The sequence below is a fragment of the Macrobrachium nipponense genome, chromosome 19, assembly GCF_015104395.2.
Source record: "Macrobrachium nipponense isolate FS-2020 chromosome 19, ASM1510439v2, whole genome shotgun sequence".
Classification (NCBI taxonomy): Eukaryota; Metazoa; Arthropoda; class Malacostraca; order Decapoda; family Palaemonidae; genus Macrobrachium; species Macrobrachium nipponense.
In genome coordinates this window covers 33147965-33170464 of record NC_061088.1, presented here as the reverse complement: position 1 = coordinate 33170464, position 22500 = coordinate 33147965, and the positions used below count along the sequence as shown (strand labels likewise).

At 38.4% G+C, this 22500-nt stretch overlaps 1 protein-coding gene across 2 annotated transcripts in view; it reads right to left on the bottom strand.

The window, feature by feature from the left end:
- Positions 1-22500, bottom strand: part of LOC135215791 (major facilitator superfamily domain-containing protein 6-like) — a 211976-nt gene that overhangs the window by 68788 nt on the left and 120688 nt on the right. The window contains exon 1 of one of the 2 annotated variants that reach the window (XM_064250750.1): positions 5672-5721. The exons of the other annotated variant lie outside the window; for it this stretch is intronic. The gene's annotated coding sequence lies outside the window, so the exon portion shown is untranslated. Of the gene's footprint in view, positions 1-5671; positions 5722-22500 lie in introns of those variants that run through there. 2 annotated transcript variants of the gene reach the window in all.

Here is a 22500-nt window from a genome sequence, read left to right as displayed (position 1 = left end):
TTGTACTAGAGAGTACAGATCAACAGTCAAGCTTCTTCTGTTGATACAGCAGGTTTTTAAGCCTTAGAATTATAATAAGGACTAAATATATAAAAAACTGAGGGACACCCACCTTGAAAGCTGTGAAGTGCAAGTAACTCAGCATCATGAGCTAAAACTATTAACATTTAGTATGAAGTCGAAATATTCATTACCGAAGACATTCCCTCATCAACAGTTTGGAAATGGCTACTTAAACAGCCTTTCTTTAAATACATATACATATATATAAACACAGACGCACACACACACACACACATATATATATATATATATATATATATATATATATATATATATATATTATATATATACACAACTACAACAAAAAACTTGAAACATGAAATTTTAACATAGTATATCATCAATAACAATCAAGGGGGAGCAGCACAGCATTAAAGAAACCTCGGCAAAACGTATCAATAACTCCCCCCCCCCCCACCCCCCCGTGAAAAAAAAAAGAAACATGCGAAGAAAAGCAAACAACAGCCAAAACAACAAACAACAAATAAATGCAGCGGAAAGCCACCCTTTTGACAAGTGTCCTCCGTGGCAGTGCCGTGCCAAAACTCCCCCGAACGCCAAGGGGCCAGACAGATGGCAGCGAGGCTGGGGCTTTAATTCATCCCTGTCAAGAGGTTCTTCGTAATAATAGCAGCCAATTTAAATGAACTCATAATAATCGTAACTAAGAACAATAATAACAGGCCCAATAATTGAGCAATAATAATCAAGCTGATGACAGCTAAAACTCTGAGGAAGACATCAGTGATGACAGCGATAACAACCAGAGTTACGACAGCCATAGTACTAAAAGTGACAAGAAAACACAAGTGTTCTATAAGCGTCGTTTGCTTGACAGGCCAAATAATTGTACCATGCTGGCGAGCCATCACTCGCCCTCTTCCCCAAAACACAATCCCCCACCCCCAAACCCACACAAAAATTAAGGCGATCTCTTCTTTAACTGGAGGGAGATATGAGGGTACTAATCTACTAATCGGAGAGAGAGAGAAAGAGTACTCTCAGTGACGTCACCTATGGTCTCAACGCACTCGGGAATTCTTTGGGACTTCGACTTCCGTGTCTAGTGGGCAATTTCGGATAATAAGTAAACAAACAAACAAACAAACAAATAATTAAATAAATAACTACTACAAACTTGTGAGTAACAAGAATCGAATGGGAGAATCGAGCAGATTCAAAGCAAAAGTTCGGATGAAACAGTTTTCATGAAAAGACCGTATGGGAAGGGTAGCCTAGCCTAATACCTTATAATGGACCATGTAAGAAGGAAGGGCACATTGGGTTTTCACAGATGACAAATTATGGCCACAACTATCATTAGTAGTAGCAGCAGTAGTATTAGTGGTGATGAAAACCTGGGAGAATAGCAATGAAGAACTAAAGAAAACACGCCACAGTCTCCACTCTTGAAAAAGTGTCAATCATCAAGAGACACTTCCACCAAAGTACCTCAATTATAGTTTGTGAAACATTTAATCATCTCATGGAGACTTTCTCCATATTACTACTTAAAATGAGCACACAGTCATATCAGAAACAATTAAGGTTTTTGCCGTTTCTTATCGGTTAGCAAGATTACCGTTCCAAACACGATAAAATTTCGACAGACGTCCTACGAAGCTGGTAACCCGGCGTCTCGACCCTATTCGACCCAGAGAATCAAGAAGAGGAAGATACGCATCTCGAAAGGAAGTGATTTGAAGAGTAACAGTCCGACTTTCAGTTAATCTGAAATTTAACGGTTTGATCCCATACTACAACCTGACCTTACACCTGACACGAAGCGCTTCTGAAACTTAGAACAACCCAGGCTTTATCTATTCATGCGGGTAGCAGGCCAGGAAAAAAATAAGGGCTGAAAATGCGGATAACTCAGAGAATGAAATCAATGTTAAAATTGTTACCGACACTTACTATAAACCTCAGCATTCTTAGAGACACTCGAAATAGGGTTGGCATCTGTTAGTCCAGCAACTTCAGCCTTGAGCTGACTTTATACTGTAATCTCGAAGGGCTCAATTACCTTCATCACTTGTTTCACTGACTTACGCTTCCTCTGCACCTGTAGCTGTGATCTGATGGCGTCACCATGCATACCTCTCTCTCTCTCTCTCTCTCTCTCTCTCTCTCTCTCTCTCTCTCTCTCTCTCCATTGCAAAGTTTTCTTGGGCTGTCTTCTTATTAAAGAGAAAGGTTGTTCAGACACACGACTGAGGAACTACGGTCGTCTCAACTAGACTCCGAAAATTGTCACAGAAATATGGATGTTTGGCAACAAGCTTCCACAAGCAATACTTCTACGGTGAAATAAAAAAAAAATAAAAAAAACTGAAGGAAATTTATGATTTGCCTTAATCCAGTAGAACAAAGGATGTCACACACACACACAGAATATTTCATCTTTGAAATCTAACCTCATCATTAGCATGAACCTATTAGCTATTGAAAAATAATTCTCACAAGACATGATTCTCTCTCTCTCTCTCTCTCTCTCTCTCTCTCTCTCTCTCTCTCTCTATCTCTCTCTCTGAGTTAATTGATTGCATGCGCTCCCATAACCGGCGAAAGGTCAAGGATAACATGACAATGCAGTAGTGAACACTGAGAGAGAGAGAGAGAGAGAGAGAGAGAGAGAGAGAGAGACTGGCATGTAACAGGATAATAAAGTAATAATGATGCAATGATCTTCTGATATATCATCACCCTTATTCGTAAGGAAGACGACTATAAGGTCATTATCAAGCTAAAAAGTTTTCTAGAAGAAAAGAGAAGTGAAGAATAAATAACACCTCCCCCGCAAAAAAAAAACTGGAGTTTCTTCGGCGCAATCGAGTTATCTGTACAACGTATAATCAAGGTCACCGAAACTAAATCTATCTTTCGTTGGTCTCGGTATAATGCTGCATGAGCCGCGGCCCATGAAACTTTCAGCCACAGCCCGGTGGTGGCCTGTCTTACAGCGTTGTCAGACGTACGACCATGGGCAACCTTAACCTTAAATAAAATAAAAACTACTGAGCCCAGAAGGCTGCCTCATGGTGTGTTTGAATACTGGAGGGTGGATGATCAGCATACCAATTTGCAGCCCTCTAGCCTCAGTAGTTTCCAAGATCTGAGGGCGGACCGAAAAGCGCGGACAGAAAAAGTGCGGACGGACAGACAATACCATCTCAATAGCTTTCTTTGACAGAAAACTAATAAGAAAGACATACAATTATAAATGTTTGGCAACAATCGGAGTCTGCAGCTGCAAAAGCAATTGTTTTCCTTCTTACATAATAAAAATATATAATCGTCTGTCAACTTGAAAACAAAACCGGCGTATTCACTTTGTATGATTGTTCTATTTTGTACATGTATACCTTTCACGGGAAATTAGTTTACAGGTTCCAGAGCAACTAATTGTAATTCACAAAAAAAAATATATATACAAATTACAACAAACAATATTCATACAATATCATTAAAGATATTACTGTATCACCATATGATCATGCACAAAGTATTACACCTTTTGTAGATTTCTATTTTATTTTAGTTGGAGATAGACAATGCACGTTCTACAAATATTACCGTCAATAACCGTCGTTTAAACTAAAATAATTGATCGAAAGATTTTTTTTTTTTTTTTTTTTACAAAACCTCAAGTTGAATCCCCTTCAACACGAGGCATCAAACGCGAAAAGTTCTTGAAGACATCCCAGAAGTTTCTTGCAAAAGACAGCGGAAGAAGAAGAAGAAGAAGAAGAAGAAGAAGAAGAGGAGGAAAAGAAGAAGAAGAAGAAGAAGGAGGAAGAAGGAGACGAAGAAGGAGAAGAGGAGGAGGAGGAGAAAGAACGGCAGTTCAACATAAGACAGCAGCGACAGAACCGAACCGAACAATGAAGCAGCATACGCGGCAGCAGATTCTCAACACCCAAACAGTCAAGTCTGTCCGCACAGCTGTGCGCGAAGACCAGACTGGAGCAGACATTGCTAGTAAAAAAAGAAAAAATCTTCCGAAAAGACGACAATCCCTCACAAGAACATTACAGCTCAGGCTTCAATAACAATCAAAACACACGAAGACTAAAATGCCACATGAACGACAACCAGATCTGCAGCTAAACAAAAAGAAAGAGAGCAAAAAAGAACTCGGTGTCGTTACAAGTCATCCACGAGGAAGGGGTATCAGTATCACACCTCCGCCCGAGGTAGTAATGCATTCTCGCTTCGTTAAGGCAATTGGATGGTGGTGTAACGTTCTGTAACGATCTCTCAATCATGGTACCTTATCCTGGGTTTAAGTTTGTGCATGAGAGAGTGAGAAGAAACTAAATATCTTACGACTGCTTCTCGATTATTATTATTGTTTTAATATATATATATAATATATAATATATATTATATATTATATATAAGATTTATTATGTTATATAATATATATAATATATATATATATATATATATATATATATATATATATATGTATATTATGACTATATATATATATTATATATATAAATATATATAAATATATATATATATATATATATATAATATATATATATATATTATTAATATATATACGTATATATGTATATATACTTTTTACTATACGCTCTTTTCATCTTTAAGAAGGCGGCTCCGATGGTATTACGTACTTCTAAAGTTTTCTAGTAAAACTTGGTTAAATACCCTGAGCTTAACTTTGTATTTCTGCCTGACTGTCATATATATATATGTGTGTGTGTGTGTGTGTGTGTGTGTGTACACGCTGTTTATATAGCCTATAAAACCTGGGAGCGAGTACCCGAGATAATGAGTTGGCCTCTCTCTCTCTCTCTCTCTCTCTCTCTCTCCGGTAGCAGTCCTCAGATGGCAATCAGTCGTTGACACTCAAACCCTGAGGATGGTCGTATCACCCAATAAACACAAACAACACATCATTAGGGCATCTCCCGACAGGAACATGGGAGACGTTAGTAGCTTTTATCTCTCTTCTACACACTAACATACTATAGTATATGTATATATATTTATAGACTATAGTATATTTATGCATATATGATTATAATCACTTTAAAGTATATGTATATATATTTATACATTTATACACATATAGTATATGTATGCATATATGATTATAATCACTTTAACAAGTGATTCGTTCATTCATCCAAACCTTTCGTCAATGGATTGAAAATAAAGCCGAAACCGGCCAGGATCCACACCCCGTCTCTTACTTTTTCACCTATGACGATGTCTGATCTATATAAATGAATGAAATAAATTAATTCATTAACTAATATATAATCATATACATATGTATATGTTTGCGCGTGTATATATTATATATATATATATATATATATATACATTTGTTTATAATACATACATATATATATATATATATATATATATATATATATATATATATATATGACTGGTAAAAATGTTGTTACAACAGCAATTCTATCTAATAAAAGGAGCCCATAAAAACGCCAAAATATAGAGAGACTGAAATCAATTACGCCCAATGTTTATAAGCATATGAATAATAATAATAATAATAATAATAATAAAATAATAATAATAATAATAAAGGGCACGATATTACACTCACTCACAAAGATCACCTCAAGCAAATCGCAGCGTCTTGACACAAACCTGAAAAGAAATATAAAATGTGATTAACAATCAATGTAGACTTCTAAAAACCCTAAAATTAAAACATTTCCAGAACCTGACAAACAGCAGATTAGTCATGTAAGTGATCGACTTTTTAAATGTCCCGATATTTGAAGCCGCATCTCTTCCATGTGTTTTATAGCCTATTTTTTCTTATCTGATTACTGACTGTGATTTAGAATTTCATTCTTGTATATGTGATGCTTCAGTGTATACGACCAAAAAGCCATCAAAACACTTTATATATATATATATATATATATATATATATATATATATATATATATATATATATGTGTGTATGTGTGTGTGTATATATACACATACAATGTGTGTGTGTGTGTGTGTAATTGTAATAGCATCAATGGCCTCTTAATGTCTCCAATTCTTCGCACTTTTTTGGATACGCTTGTCACCACAAAGCCTTAAGATCCAAGAAATGATGGTGTCCGGTAGCGGGAAACGAACTCGCGATACCATATCCGCGAAGACGTCACCTCAGGTCGGCAATGTGACCTCGTCGTGATCAAGGTATATATATACCTTGGTCGTGATTACGGTAATACGAGTTCGTTTCCCGCTACCGGGCATCATCATTTCTTCATATTTCTTGCACTTGGATCTCAAGGCTTTGTGGTGACAAACTTATCGAAAAAAGTGACGAAGAATTGAAGATACTAAGAGGCTATTGTGGCTATTACAGTTACATATGTATCTGGTAAAAATGACCACTAGATTCTGCATTAGATATATATATATATATATATAATATATATATATATATATATATATATATATATATATATATATATACATATACATGTATATATATATACGCATTAAGCTACAAATGTCCTTTAATATCTAATTCGCTCTACCTCAGAATTAATATATTTTCATATTTGTTAACTGAAGGGGAATTTTTAGTTGATAATAGTTTCGTCGGCCCCCGGGCGCGAACCTAGGAAACCAGGAATCAGGACGTCCAGTGAAGCGAATCGTGTCAAGTTAACAAATATGAAAATATATTAATTCTGAGGAAGAGCGAATGAGATATGAAAGGACATTTGTACCTTAATGCGTATGCATGAATCACGGTGAAGTAGTCAGACTCAATATAATGTAATGTATGTGCGTTTTAGAGTAACAACCACGGACACGCACACGTACCACCTCTCGGCCTCTCTTCCTCAAGAGAGGGCCAATGAACTACCGAAATTATTATCTTCTGCAAAACACCTCCCGCTTCGATTGACGACGAGACATCGAAAATGAGCATAAAAAGGCGATCGAGGTGAGCGCTCTGTGAGTGACCTTTTCTTTTCAATGGTAAGTCCGTACGAAAAAAAAAAAAAAAAAAAAAAAAACAAAAAAAAAAAAAAAAAAAAAAAAAAAAAAAAAAAAAAAGTCGGCACAGAGAAAAGGAAAAATTGGCCATTGACGTCAGCTCTGCAAAATGTGACTGGTGGGAAAATGTTCCCGTAAATTTCGAAAAACTGGGGGAGGTCGGATCTCACAAATGGATGGAATACGCAAAGGCAAAAGGGGGCGCGGAAAATGTCGTGGAAATGAGAGAACTTTGGAAATGCGTCCGGGAAAATCATGCAGCAGACAGGCGACGCCTCAGCCATGTTTGCTTTCGCGGCTGACTTGGCTTCCTCATTTCCTTTCATACACATTTCGTGTCTGTCTGAATCTCTAATAATAATAATAATACAATAATAACTAATTAATAATAATAATAATAAATAATAAAATAAATAATAATAAAGGTAAGGAAATGCATTGCAAAGGTATCTATCGATAAAAATAATAATGATAATAATAATAATGAATTAATAATAATAATAATAATAACAATAATAATAATAATAATAATAATAATAATACACGTTTTATTGAAAATAATGGCTATTTTAACCGCGTTTATTTTGTAAAAGATGTTTCTCTATGTTTCTTATTTACTGGACTTTTTCTTCTGTACAGAATAAAAGTAAATAATAAGAAGGATAGAGAAACTTATATACAAAATAAGCGCGGCTAAAATAGCCATTATTTTCAGCAAAACATGCATTAATGAAGGTCTTCTTCCAGCATATATAAAATAATAATTAATAATAATAAAAATAATAATAATAATAAGAATAATAAAATAGATAATAATAATAATACTAAATGAAACCATATAATAGTTATGGTATCAACAGGAATGTTTAAAGTGAGTAATAATAATCAGTAATAATAATATAAACTGCAAACGGAGTAGACCCAATAATATTACATCTACTAACAGGTTTTAAAAGCCGACATCCAAGCAAGAACAATTAGATTATTATGTTTTCTAAAAAAAAAAAAAAATAAATAAAAATAAAAAAGCAGAAAAAAAGGAAAAAACTAAACCATCCACGGTAATGTATTTATGCGCGCGCGCGAGAACTCACATAACACACAACAAAAGCCTCCATAAATCGCCAACCAAATGAAGATAAACTACAAAATTGACGGGGTTACAAACCCGTGGAATTTACATCCATTAGTTTCAATTTCTGTCTATTCGGCTTCTTCATTTCTCTCAATTTTTGTTTAACACTTTTTTTCATCCCCGTCGCTGTTTACCTCCATTACAATTTTACATGTTCTGACTTTCCCCGTATTTAATTTCTCCAATTCTAATTGACGTTCTTACTTATATATATATATATATATATACATAAGATATATATATATACACATATATATATATATTATATATTTTATTTACGTTACGTCATACCCTTGAACTCGTTTAGCTTCTTTAGTTACCAAATCTATTTTTCTTCCCCCCCCTCCAATTCCAAATTTTCCGTAATCATCTTTCTATAAAATAAAAACCTATATATATATATATAATGTATATAGATCTACAAAAAACACACACACACACACACACACACACACACACACACACATATATATATATATATATATAATATATATATATATATATATATATATATATATATATATATAATTTGGTAACTTTTTCCCTTTCACCAGTGGATCCTTCACAAAGGCGAACACAAATGTCAGTGGTTTATGACCGGGGACGAACAAAACTCGCCCACGATTTTTCCCTCGTCTTTTTTTTCTCATTTTTTTATTCTATTTTTAATCCTTTCATTCTTTACAAAGGGAAATTCCACTAAGGTTAACGATCTCTCCTTACAAAGATGTCCTTAATGATGTTCTTTGTACTGGGGATTACGCTGCATTTATGAAGAAGACACACGACATTTCTTCACTTCTCTGGTGCAATGCTCGTGTTGCGGCTATATTTGTTTAAGTATATAACCTTCTTTCCAAGGGGGATTCTGACGTTCCCCCGGGAGCTAGGACCCCCAGTTCATTCCTTCCCTTCTTTTCAGAGGGCGTGGACTAAATAATGTTTCCGGGGGCAAAAGCAGTTTTGAAAAATGGTTGGTATAATCCTCCTTCTTATGCAGTTTTAAAAAAATGATTGGTATAATCTTCCTTCTTTTGCAGTTAAAAAAAAATGGTTGGTATAATCTTCCTTCTTCTAAAAGGCGGTACGTCTCTAATTTCTTTCTCTTTCGTTTATCAGTTTCCATCAGGCCTGGGGTAAACTAGGGTGCCAGCTCCGTTGTCCTCTCTGTTACGTAAAATCTTGTGTTTACAGGTAAAACCAACATACGAATACATGGATACCCAAGCGATAAAAAAAAAAAAAAAAAAAAAAAAAACAATCTGAAACCTAAATTTCTTGGAGTAGACATGTGAATTCTATTCCCTAAGTCTAGACGTTTATCCCCTGCTCACTGACACAGAGCTTTACGTTATTTGGTTGATTAGTTATCTTTTAGGGAGTCTCAATTTGTTTCGCTTCAGGCCTGGCACCGATAAGGTCATCAAGCCTCCCACCCTACTGAATAAAAACGAAAAACCAAAACCGCTTTCCATATATGTGGTCTTTTAATCTTCAAAAATCGGGTCCGTCACTTCCCAAGCGGTTACACCCAGCAATTTTTTCAACACCCTTCCATTTCTTTGGCCCTCCGGCCTGGCCACGTAAGGGCATCGAGTCTGTGTATCAGGGTAATTCTGGTCTAATGAGGCGTAGGACAAAAGGGTTCAGCAGAGAGCCTATACCTTCGACAAGGTCCAGTAACGGTGAATAAATATGAATAAATAAACGATTTACCAAATTCCAATTCCTATGATGACATTTATAAACATTCCTACCTGTTTTGCAGTTGATATATGTATCCAAGTGTGAAGCATATTAAAAAAATCTGTGACTTTATCCATATAAACTGAATGGTAACGTTAGCAACAAAAGTTCTTCAGGAATTAACGTGTTGACTTGTTAACTTACCAACATGAGAACTCTTTCACTCACGCGTAGCATGCCATCAGGAATTCAAACCGAAGAGAATTCGTCCGATTTGGGAAGGCCAAAAGTCGTAGCTCCTACAAAACAGAATCAAAATAGGAATGCAACTGATGGATATTGCCAAACCGCTCCCGCCAAACCAACTTTCAAAAAGCGACGATTTGTGAAATTCAGACAGACGAACAACCGAGAAGAGCAACACCACCCCAGACACAATAAAACCAACCGAGACAACAACAGCCGCAGCTACACCAACAAACGAACAACTCGAACTTCAACACTATTACACAGAATCGCCAAGTAGTAAAGATGCTCGTTTAGAAAAAAAAAGAAAAGAAAAAACACACACAAATTCCTGGCAAGAGCAAAATCGACTTCCGTTTTTGTTTGTTGGTTGAATAGTGGATACGGCCCACTACTACGACGTGCTAAGGAAGAACAGTGTCCCTTCTTCTTTGAGTGTGAGTGTGTTTTGTGGTTGTTATTGTTATACAGAAGATATACTTAGATACACATTGCTACGAGATACAAAGGAATTGTGTCCTTCCGGTAAACACACCTTACAAGGTAGCGAGAGCAGCGATGTTGGAATTAATTAGTCTATGTCTCGTATAACCGACGAGAGAGAGAGAGAGAGAGAGAGAGAGAGAGAGAGAGAGAGAGAGAGAGAGAGTGGGGAGGGGGCTTAGCTTCCTAAATGGAGCTAAAAAAATAAAAGTGTTTACAGGCTTTCGTTTTAGTTGAACCATTCAGGAACAACATAGGCTCGTCATCATGCTTTAAATACAAGCTTGTGGATACTTCCCACTACTACGACGTGCTAGGGAAGAACTATGTACCACCTTCCTCGAGCGAATGTTTTTGTGGTTGTTGATATCGCTGTATAGTAGATACACTTAGATACACACTGCTACAAAATACAGAGGAATTGTGTCCTTCCGGTAAACACACCTTACAAGGTAGCGAGAGCAACGATGTTGGAATTAATTAGTCTATGTCTCGTATAACCAACGAGAGAGAAAGAGAGAGAGAGAGAGATTCCTTCTTTATGAGTGCAGGAACAAAGGACAGAGGTCTTTGTACCCATTTCAAAATACTCACGGCCAATCGCTTCAGACTCTGCGAGATGTCAATGACACCACCTGTTTATTCTTCTTTCGATGAAATAATAAAATTAATAATGACCAATTACTTTATATTTGCTGGGCCAGTTTATGTGCTTATGATAGTTCCAGGGACAATCCTGAGGTCCGGAATTCAAAAGTGCCAACTCAAGCGCCTGGCTAAACCAAGGAGGTCCGTCGGCAATTTGACAAAACTAAGTTTTCTGCAAAGGTCTGAATGCAATTCGATTCCGAAGAGGTTTCCCTGTAGGGTCAATAGCCAGAGAAAACGGCACGCTGGGGAGACGCCTGTTCGTACCCACGTGAATGAGGTTATCAATCGCCATCTGTGTGTGTTGCGTGTGTTAGGAGAGGGAGACAGAGAGAGAAGAGAATTCAAGCAAACAAGTATTACGTCACGATGGGAAAGGTGCCAAAACGCCAACAAATGCCAAACGGACGCAAGGTGACGCACGCCCTGCGCAATACTAAAAATATAAGTCTTCTCTCTCTCTCTCTCTCTCTCTCTCTCTCTCTCTCTCTCTCTCTCTCTCTCTCTCTCTCTCTCTCTCTCTCTCTCTCTCTCTCTTTTAAGAGCACTTAAGCCCGGAAGACGAAGCGCCTAAAATTCGTCAAAAAAAATAATGCATCAATTTTCTTAATAAATGCTCCTAAGCATGTAATATTATATATTACATACACACACACCACACACACACACACACACATATATATATATATATATATATATATATATATATATATATATATATATATATATATATATGTGTGTGTGTGTGTGTGTGTGGTGTGTGTGTGTGTGTGAGTGAGTGAGTAGTGTATATAGGTGTATATACTGTGAGTATGTATGTATGTATGTATGTGAAGCGACACCGTTTGGGACATGCATGACTGAGATGAAGGCGGAGTCGGAAGAAACGTGCCTACCCCAAGAAAAGGGCACGATGCCCAGATGAGTGAGGAGGAGGCCTTCTTGTTATCTAGAGATTGGAAAAGAATGCCCGCAGTAGTAAGGGGCAGTCGAATTGAAAAAATAAGAGACAATTCTATTTCCTGACATCCAACTGGAGTATTGATCAAGCTTCTCTATACACAAAACTGCTAGATAAAATGAAATGAAATATAAAATATTGACAGGTCATCTGGATAACAAAGTACCTATATCAGTTCGGGAAATACAGTGAAATATATTTCTGGGAATTGGAATATTCAATTTAGGAAGAAGACCAAGAGATGGGACACATGAGGTTATTTTGCGCGGAAATTGGGAGTAAAAAAAGAGGGTTAGTAAGATGGAAGACGGTAATATGAACAGACGTACAGTAAACGAAATGAAAGGGGTTTTAGCTAGTGGCCTAAGAACGCACGCCTACAGTACACCGCGTGACGCGCACTGATAGCATTACCACCCTACGGGAAATATATTTCTTAAGTCAGGAATCAATTAACACTGACATATAACAACTGAGCAACACAAATGGGAAATCAAGGCAGAAACCTTCACAAAAAGAAGGTACTTCCTCGTTGGACGAGTGGTTTTCGCGCTCGGCTGCCAATCCGGTGGCCCGAAGTTCGATTCTCGGTTCGGTCAACGTGGAATCAGAATACATTTCTCGAAATCGGATCCCAGAATAAGCTGTAGGTCTCTTTGCCAAGTGACCAATTGGTTCTTAGCTACGTAAAAATATCTAATCCTTCAGGCCAGTCCCAGGAGAGCTGTTCATCAGCTCAGTGGTCTGGTAAAACTAGATATACTTATACTTCACAATGAGAAGGTTCAAGATGTTTTCCCTCTCGACAAAGCCTGACGACCCGAAGACGACCCACAAGCACACAAAGACATTCGTGATGGAATAATCAATCTCAGAGGAACAATAAAATCTGCAATTCATGATGAGTGGGCGACGTAAGATGGCAGGATGTGACAGTCATAATTCAATTTTCATAACTGGCTATTATGGCCAGGTCATTTCCATTAAGAAGCTCGAGGAACTGTTTAGTAAAGAAGTCATGAATACAGTCCAAAATCTACAAGTTGAAAAAACCTTCCAAAGGCATTGCTTGTCAAAATGAACGAGTAAACGGTGGGGAAAACTAAGACTCCCAAATCTTTCTTTAGTGAATGAAAATGTAGGATCGCCAAAGTCATTCCCATGAAAACCAACGAAATATTTCGAAGCAAAAGAAACCCATATCAGGGGCCATCTCTCACGCTATATTCAAGAGAGGACAGCGCAGGTGAAGAATGATTCATCTGTTTACAAATTTGTATTCGTTGCCAAGCGAAACTGGCATCCTGTATGATGTACAGCAGTAAGCCATATGAAAGCAAAGTAGACAAGAAAGATAGACGAGAAGATATCATACCATATGAAAGCCAAGTAGACAAGGAAGATATCATACTAACCGATAACAACTCCTAACTCCTAAGACGGTTAAGAAGGTGAAGGCAGAAAACGCCGGATCCCCCCAAATTGCACAAACATCCAATTAAAGCGAGGTTTACTTCCATTCCATTTCGTTAATAGGGCGTTTGTATTCCAGACATTGTTCCTTTTAGCCACCTTCGCTGGAATATCAGAGTTCAGCTTCTAAATGAAGTACCGGATGAATAAAATTTGTAAAAACAAGAATACAAGAGGAATACTATCAAAACTTGCAGTGTCAAACTATTCAAAAATTTTCTAAGGACTAAGCAACAAAGCCAATCAAGGAACTGGGTCTACTTGATAAGTGGAACCGAATGCATTTGATCATTTAATTGCAGCTTGGTGCTTTTGTAATACTACTCATAAGACAGATAAGATTTTTTTTATCAGATTTGAATACTATATCACTAGAGTACAATGAACTAATCCAATTGAGGTCATCATCCTGATATGGATAACTAGCTATTTCTGCATTTTTCTATATGATGAATGATCCTGCAATAAACTAATCCTCTTGAAATTTTAACAGATTAGTAATACAAAATACAAATTCAGCTCAATGCTGAGTAGCTTCCCACTGAGACTCGTAGTAGTCGAAGATTTCCTCGAGATGTTTTGATTTTGGGTTTTACTTCTATTTTAACATTTATTTAAAATTTCGGTATTTTTATTTAATTCTTACGCTCAGGAGAACGTCCCCCGAAAAAAAAAAAAAAAAAAAAAAATAAAGGGAAAAAAAAAAAAAACAATAGGAGAGAGAGAAGAGAGAGAGAGAGAAGAGAGAGAGAGAGAGAGAGAGAGAGAGGCCTTATCTAATCAAATATAATATGGAAGGTGCCAGAAATTGATGATAATGTTTAATCTGAGAGAGAGAGAGAGAGAGAGAGAGAGAGAGAGAGAGAGAGAGAGAGAGAGAGAGAGACTTATTAAATGATAACTGATAACCAACATACGAATATAAAAGAAAAATAGGCAACGGGTCCAAGAGACAGAGGAATCATGAGTGAGAAATCTATCTGAAGTAAAAAAATTCGGGAATTAAAATACTGAAGAAATAGACAGACACAGAGAGACAGCAGGATGGAGGAAGCAAAGAACGAATAAAAAAAAATGTAATAAATAAAAAAAAAAAGAAAAAAAAAAAAGGAGAGGAATCCATTAGAGGTAAAAAAAAAAAAAAAGTTCTTTATCAATAATGAATATTAACCGACACTACAGTGAAAATGCTTTGTAAGTACACGTCGGTAACTTATCGCGCACACATCACAAACATGGTGAACACAAGTTGACGACTCACTTGTAGTCGACACAAGCGCCTCGTATGATGATCCAAAGCTGGGCACAGATGAATTCTCCACTCAATTAAGGTCGCTGACTTGTTTTCAACCAGTTTGCGATGTGGATGAGATATTTTACAGTAGTGGGACGCACCTTGCGATTACACATTGAAGCCTTAACGCCTTACGCCCCCACCCCCTCCCCAACCCCCCAACCCACACCGCCTCTCTCTCTCTCTCTCTCCTCTCTCTTATCTAAACCTAATCTGTAATTCTGTTACTTTAGTAAGATTTGATTACTTAAGGCCTCCTGAACTCTTCCTTCTCCTCTTCTTCCTTCTTTATAAAACATAAATCATCCAATTTCTGTTTACTTATTAGATTTGATTACTTAAGGCATCCTGAACTCTCTCTCTCTCTCTCTCTCTCTCTTATATTAAACATAAATCATCCATTTCTGTTACTTTATTAGATTTGATTACTTGAGGCATTCTGAATCTCTCTCTCTCTCTCTCTCTCTCTCTCTCTCTCTCTCTCTCTCTCTCTCTCTCTCTCTATATTAAACAATCATCAATTTATGTCACTTTTTCTATTAGATTTGATTACTTAAGGCCTTCTCTCTCTCTCTCTTATATTAAACAATCATCAATGTCTGCCACTTTCTCTATTAGATTTGATTGCTCAAGGCTCTCTCTCTCTCTCTCTCTCTCTCTCTCTCTCTCTCTCTCTCTCTCTCTCTCTAACCCGACAACAGCCAACGTCTGCTCTTCAAATTCCCTCTTACCCTTCATCCAAATTCTCTCTCTCTCTCTTTGTCTGTCTGTCGTCTGTCTGTCTGTCAGTGGCAACTGGCATGACTTGCGAAACCTGACATTCCTCTGTGCATAATGAGAATGAATGAGGCAACACTTAACAAGAAGGAAAAGGTTTTTCAGACGAGGAGAGTAGGTCACTCCACTGTGAAGGATCACTCAAATGCACAGAGAGAGAGAGAGAGAGAGAGAGAGAGAGAGAGAGAGAGAGAGAGAGAGAGAGATACTGACTTTCATGTTGAGCTAATTGAATGGCAAGGAGGGTTGTTCCTGACCTTTTGGGGCCCCTGTGCTTTTGGAGCGTTTCCTCTCGCAGGACGGGAGGGGCTGCCCCCAAGGTCTACATTACCCTCGCACGCAGAACATTTTCGATTTCAATTTCTCAAAGGGGAGCCAAGGGAAAAATTCCTTGATGGAAGGATGGCCTATAAAATTGAGGCCTAGGGCCAAGCACTGGGACCTATGAGGTCATTCAGCTCTGAAACAGAGACAGACAGTAGAAAGGTTTGAAAGGTGTCACAGGAGGAAAACCTCGAAGCAGTTGCGCTATGAAACAATTGTTTGGAGAAGGTGGATGGCAAGATGGAAGAAGAAGAATATGAGTGAAGGTACAGTAAAAAGAATGAAAGGGGTTGCAGCTAGGGGCCGAAAGGACGTTATATAGAACCTTAAGTAATGCATACAGTGCACCGCGTGAGGAGTCGCGAGGATCTACGTCATCTCCCCACCTGCCTGCTTCGGTAAAGCCCCAGTCTTCTGCATCTGCACTTCTTGGAAAAACTGTCTCTATTCCTGGTCATGTTTCCTTCTTGTCTTCAGACTCTTCGCCATTTTTTTCTTCCTCTTCCTTGCTCCTCTCGATCACTGCTTCTACTCGCTTATCGTTTTTTGTATGGTGCTTTAACGTTGCATGGAACCAGTGGTTATTCAGCAACGGGACCAACGGCTTTACGTGACTTCCGAACCACGTCGAGAGTGAACTTTTATCACCAGAAACACACATCTCTCACTCCTCAATGGCCGAGAATCGAACCAGCGACCGCCGATGTGGGACGCTAATACCATACCAACCACGCCGCTGAGACGCTTGCTCTACTCGCTTATCGGTGAGAACTTACTCATTATCTTTACGAGATTATTTTCTGTCTTTTCTTGGCGTCCTTTTCTCTACGCGGGAAAATTCCTTCGAACCTTTTCTACAAGTTTCATTTACTTTTCTCGATATTTTCCCCCTCAGAAAAGTCTCCTTTTCTTGGAGAACGAGTTCCTCAGTGGACGAGTGGGTTGCGTACTCGCCTATCACTCTGGTAGCCGAGTTCGCTTCCCGCTGCTGACAGCGAGGAACCAGAGGAATTTATTTCTGCTGATTGGAAATTCATTGATGTGGTTCGGACCCCACAATAAGCTGTAGGTCCCGTCGCTAAGTAGCCAACTGGTTCTTAGCCACGTAAATAAGTCTAATCATTCGAGCCAGCCCTAGGAGAGCTGTTAATCAGCTCAGTGGTCTGGTTAAACTAAGATATACTTGACTTGGAGAACGATCATCATTCTTTCTCTCTCTAGATATGTTCACTGGTGCAAAACTAATGAAGACCTCATTACTTTAATATTATCATTTTCGACTGTACTTTATATATATTATATTTATAATACTTAAAATCACACCAGGTGATGTACGTATGCAAGTGAAACACTGTGAATAAATACTAACCGGTATCGTCTCTTCAAGGCGAATATGGTAATTATTACTAACACCCCCTCATTTTTTCGTATGTCAGTTGTCGAAATTTGGAGTCCAAACGTTTGCATGTTCCCCTGTAGATATACACGCACGCGCGCGCGCACAAACACACACACACACATATATATATATATATGTGTGTGTGTGTGTGTGTGTGTGGATTCTCCATCTGAAAGGCATTTGTTTGAAAACGGACACTGAATCTAAAAATAAATAAATAAATAAATAAAAATTAAAAATCAAGATGTCCAAATCATACCAGACGAGAACCAGCAATCACATTTGCCTTAATCCGTCTGTAAGAAATAACATTACTATAAATCTCTTCATTTTCCTACCTCTTGGCAAAATAAAGTTCATGTGATCGGCAATGATATACTCAAACACTCCAACGGAATGTGGCGGCGATAGAGAGCCCGAGTGGACACTAGCAAACTGAAACTGACGCAGGCATGGAATATAACAGAGGTTAATGCAAAACTCGAGTTTTATCAACTCTTTTTCTTAATGTCAAATTTAGGACAAAGGACAAGCACTGGGACCTACGAGGTTATTCAGCAACGAAGCAAATGTTGAAACCATTGCTAGGAGAGGATGGAAAGGAAGACGGAAAAGAACATGAAATGGAGGCAGAGAAAAACGAATGAAAGCGGTGTCAGCTATGGGCCGAAGGGACGCCGCAAAGAACCTTCAGTAATGCCTACAGTGCACCACACAAGATACACTGAAGGCACTCACGCCCTACGGGATAGTTTAATGAACTGGATATTTGGTCGCTAACAACTTCACATCATTGCAACCAACTTAACAATCGTTAATCACATCACTGCAACCAACTCAACAATCTTTAAATGAAAAGGACGGGGATATCTTTCCAAGATTTTGGCCCCAAGGGTCATAAGGGGTCGTTAGCTAGAACTCATATTTCTTGGGGTCATTATCTTTAGGATAATTAGTCTTTTGTTTAGGGTGAAAAACCCTTGCGGGGGGGGGTCGGGGGGGGGGGGGGGGGGGGGGGGCTCACTATCTAGGAAAGATCCGGACAAGGTTATGAGAGTATCCAGGATTCAGATGATCATTCCGTTGAATAGACGACACCTTAGCAAATTTAGACTAACACGGAATGCACGACCGTTCCTGATACACAAGCATGCTCAAGGAATCACTGCATAAACCGGCATAGGAACATGGAAGGGAAAATGTAAAATCTGTTTATTTATATATATATATAAAACATTTGGGAGTCCCAGGGAGACAGCAGTCTATGAAGCATGCTTTATTTATGTGAAACGTTTCATGTTGCTTCAACAATATAATATAAATAAAGCATGCTTCTTAGATTGCTGTCTTCCTGTGACTACCCAATGTTTTATCAACGATATTCCTATATATATATATATATATATCATAATATATATATATATATATATAATATATATAATATACATATATACATATATAGATATAAATATATATATGATATATATATATATACACATATATATAAATATATATATAGATACATATATATATATATATAATATATATATATATATATATATATATATTACACCCACTAATTAATCGTTGAGCTCGTTCCCACGCCGAGGAACATAACTAAATAGAGCAACACCGAGAGAGAGAGAGAGAGAGAGAGAGAGAGAGAGAGAGAGAGAGAGAGAGAGAGGTCCCTTGCAACAAAAGCCAAAGCGTGTTTACGGGTCCACCCGTAGGAGTCCCCCAACAAAAGTAAACCATCAGGAATCGCCAAAAACCAGTCTCCCACGTCCCTCCTCGATCTTGGGAGGAGTGCCCCCCCCCCCATACCCCAACCCCTGGCAGGCAGGGAGAGGGATGCCGGTGGTGGGGTGGGGGGTGATAGGAGGGATGCAGGACAGTAACTAGGGAGGGGTTGACAGGGGGCCTGCATGAAGATTGGGGTACAGACATGGGAGGGGTCAGGCAGACGTTGTTAGAATCCTTTTGGCAAGGGGAAGTCATAGCTACTTCTACTTGTCCGTCTGTTCCTTATTTTCCCAGTTCGCCACGAACGCCATCTATCTGCAGTCCCATATTTATATATTGCTTGCTTGCTTGCTTGCTTGCCTGATTCAGTATTTAGGCATAAGAAGCAGCATCTCTGCATTAAGTCGGAGTCAGCTCAGTAAAGAGGAATTTCACTTTTTATTCGGGACCGGCATCAACATTATTTTTTTTTTTCTTTTATGTTCATGAACTCAAATTGCCTCCATGTCCTCGCTTGTTTTGCTCGCTTAACTGATCGTATATATCGGATCTTGTTGGCAAATGGATTCGCGGCTACTTTCAGGAACCTGGTTTTTATTTTTCTTTATTTTTTTTACTTACCTTCGTCTTCCTACTTGATAGTCCACTCATAATCACTGGCTTTCCTTCGCCTATTTTACCAGTTTGATTAACTTTCTGTTTGGATGCGTCGCTTCAAAACGGCGTCACAACTACAAAGGTCATCGACACACGAGGACTTTCACTCGGAGATTGCGATGACCTAATCTCCCGACCCCTCCCAGCCTCCTTTCTGCTCCTGCCCCTGACTGCTGGGGACCGCCAGCATATTCCGAAGTCTGCTTAGCCAAAAGCAGAGCTATGATGATAGCAGCAGGCAGCAGCAGCAGCAGCGAGCAAAAGCAAGCAACTGGTCTCACCCAACCAGTTAAGCAAGGACTTTTCTTAGGAGCGAATAAAAAGTAGCATGACACCATACCGACAACGCTTATATACCCCAGCAAAAATATATAACTAATGTAGGTCTTCGGCCTATTCGTATTACTGTTACGGTTTATATATATTACATAATATTCAGAAATATATAGATTATATATACATGAATATATATTATATATTTTATATATATGAATGAGTTCCTGGTTTTCGCGCTCAGTTACCAATCCGATGGTCCGAATTTCAATTCTCGGCTCGTCCACAGCAGAGGAATTGATTTCTGGTGATAGAAATTCATTTCTCGATATAATGTGGTTCGGATCCCACAATAAGCTATAGGTCCCGTTGCTAGGCGACCAATGGGTTCCTAGCCCCGTAAAAATATCTAATCCTTCGGGCCAGCCCTAGGAGAGCTATTAATCACGCTCAGTGTTCTGGTAAAACTAAGATGTTACTTAACTGTACATAAATAAAATATGAGACTTTTGACATTTCTCTATTTGGGGTGGCTCTAATGAACAAAAAGACACAAATCACCGTCCGCTGCCAAATTCAACCTTTTACTTCTGAATCAGCTGCAGGACGAAGTGATGAAATATCTTAACAAATAAGGATAATTCAGTAACTTAGCACCGCTGGGTCAAGTCAATACGTGGACGGGTGACCATATAAAAATGTCCTCCGTGGTGGGCGCACTAACCCTCCACGACCAGCTGAAGGGGGTGGGGTGGGGTGGGGGTGGGGGGGGGGGGAGCAACTGGCTGACAGCCTCACCTTATCCTTTGTTAAAATTCATGTCCAGAAAATGAAGGTTAACAGCTTCTGGGACTCCGGCCTTTTAGGGCAACACATCTGGAAGCTGGAAATGAGTGGATCCTAATTCTGTTTTACATATGACGCTCTCTCTACCCGAAGACAAGAAGCAAGAACAGATCAAGAGACGAATATATTGACAAGCGAGTAATTATATAATTATGGCTTTAAAAAACCAAATAGTCTTTCACGTCCCCCAAAAAAACTGAATGAAAAGACATTAACCAAAAAATATTTGCAACGAAACACAGACAAAAATAAACAAATAAATAAAAAATATAAAAAAAAAACAAGTTTAAAATATAACCAAATAAAATCGACTTATGTCGAGTAGGAAGAACATTTCGGAACTGGAGCGATTCATGGAAAAAAAGGCGAGACCTTGGAATGCAAACTTTCTTCACCCAGGCACGTTGAACGTACAACGGTGCATGAGTTCAAGTGTGTGTATAGTGTGTGGGTGTGTGTTTTAACATGAAGCCATTGTCCCCACAGCAGATGGCTTCCAATAAAAGAAATGGGCAACTATCATTGCCACATTCATATTTAAAACTGGTAAATCGTGGATGAACATCCCGCGTTGCAAACACATTAGCCACTTCGTCCAACCGATCAGAAGGCTTACCTTATGTGTATGCTAACACTTCTCTTACGTATTCCCATCTGTTTTACCGTTTTAATCCTCCTTATACTATAAACACTACGTAAACAATTCATTTCTACAACTTTCGCTTACATTCAACATCTACACTTTATTTCCATAGAGGAGAGTTAGTTCAACAGAATCTTCATATATTCAAACCCTACTTCCATAGGCACTTTAGGTTTCCTCCCAATCTTACCATCACCGGAAATCACTTCAAAATGTTTATAAGAATCTACTGCCTCTATATTCTGCCCGACCAAAGTAACATTCAAGGGTTTCATCTTTCTGGTTCGAAAGTACCCTCAAAACCTCTCGCTCGCGTTTCCTTCTAACTGCCTTCTCTTCGACGCGCTTTCAAACTGTCACCAATCTTTGCAGTTTCTCTTCACTGTCATAAGTCAATACAGTATCGTCTGCAAGTATCAGAAATTGCACGTTCTTTTTACCACACAAATGCGCACTTTCATCCACTGTTCTTTCTACAGCCTCTTGTATTTCTCCATCCACACATTAATTATCAGCCAAATGGACAAAACACAACGTCGTTTCAGCTCCTTTTTTGCTCACAGTCTCCCCCATCAACAAATCCTAACACTAGCTTCATTCATTTCCACCATAAAACTATTCATCGCTATCTGAAATCTGCCCTTTATACCACACTTATGAACACCACCCATAATTGCCTCTTTGCCAATTCTTTCCTATGCATGCTAAGTTCATGCTTGCCACACACTGCGTTCCCAAAGGGACCCCCACCCCCAACCCCCCTTTGGCTTTGAAACTTTAACATTAATGTTTCGTAAGAAACACCCGGTCGGCGCGATCGCACACA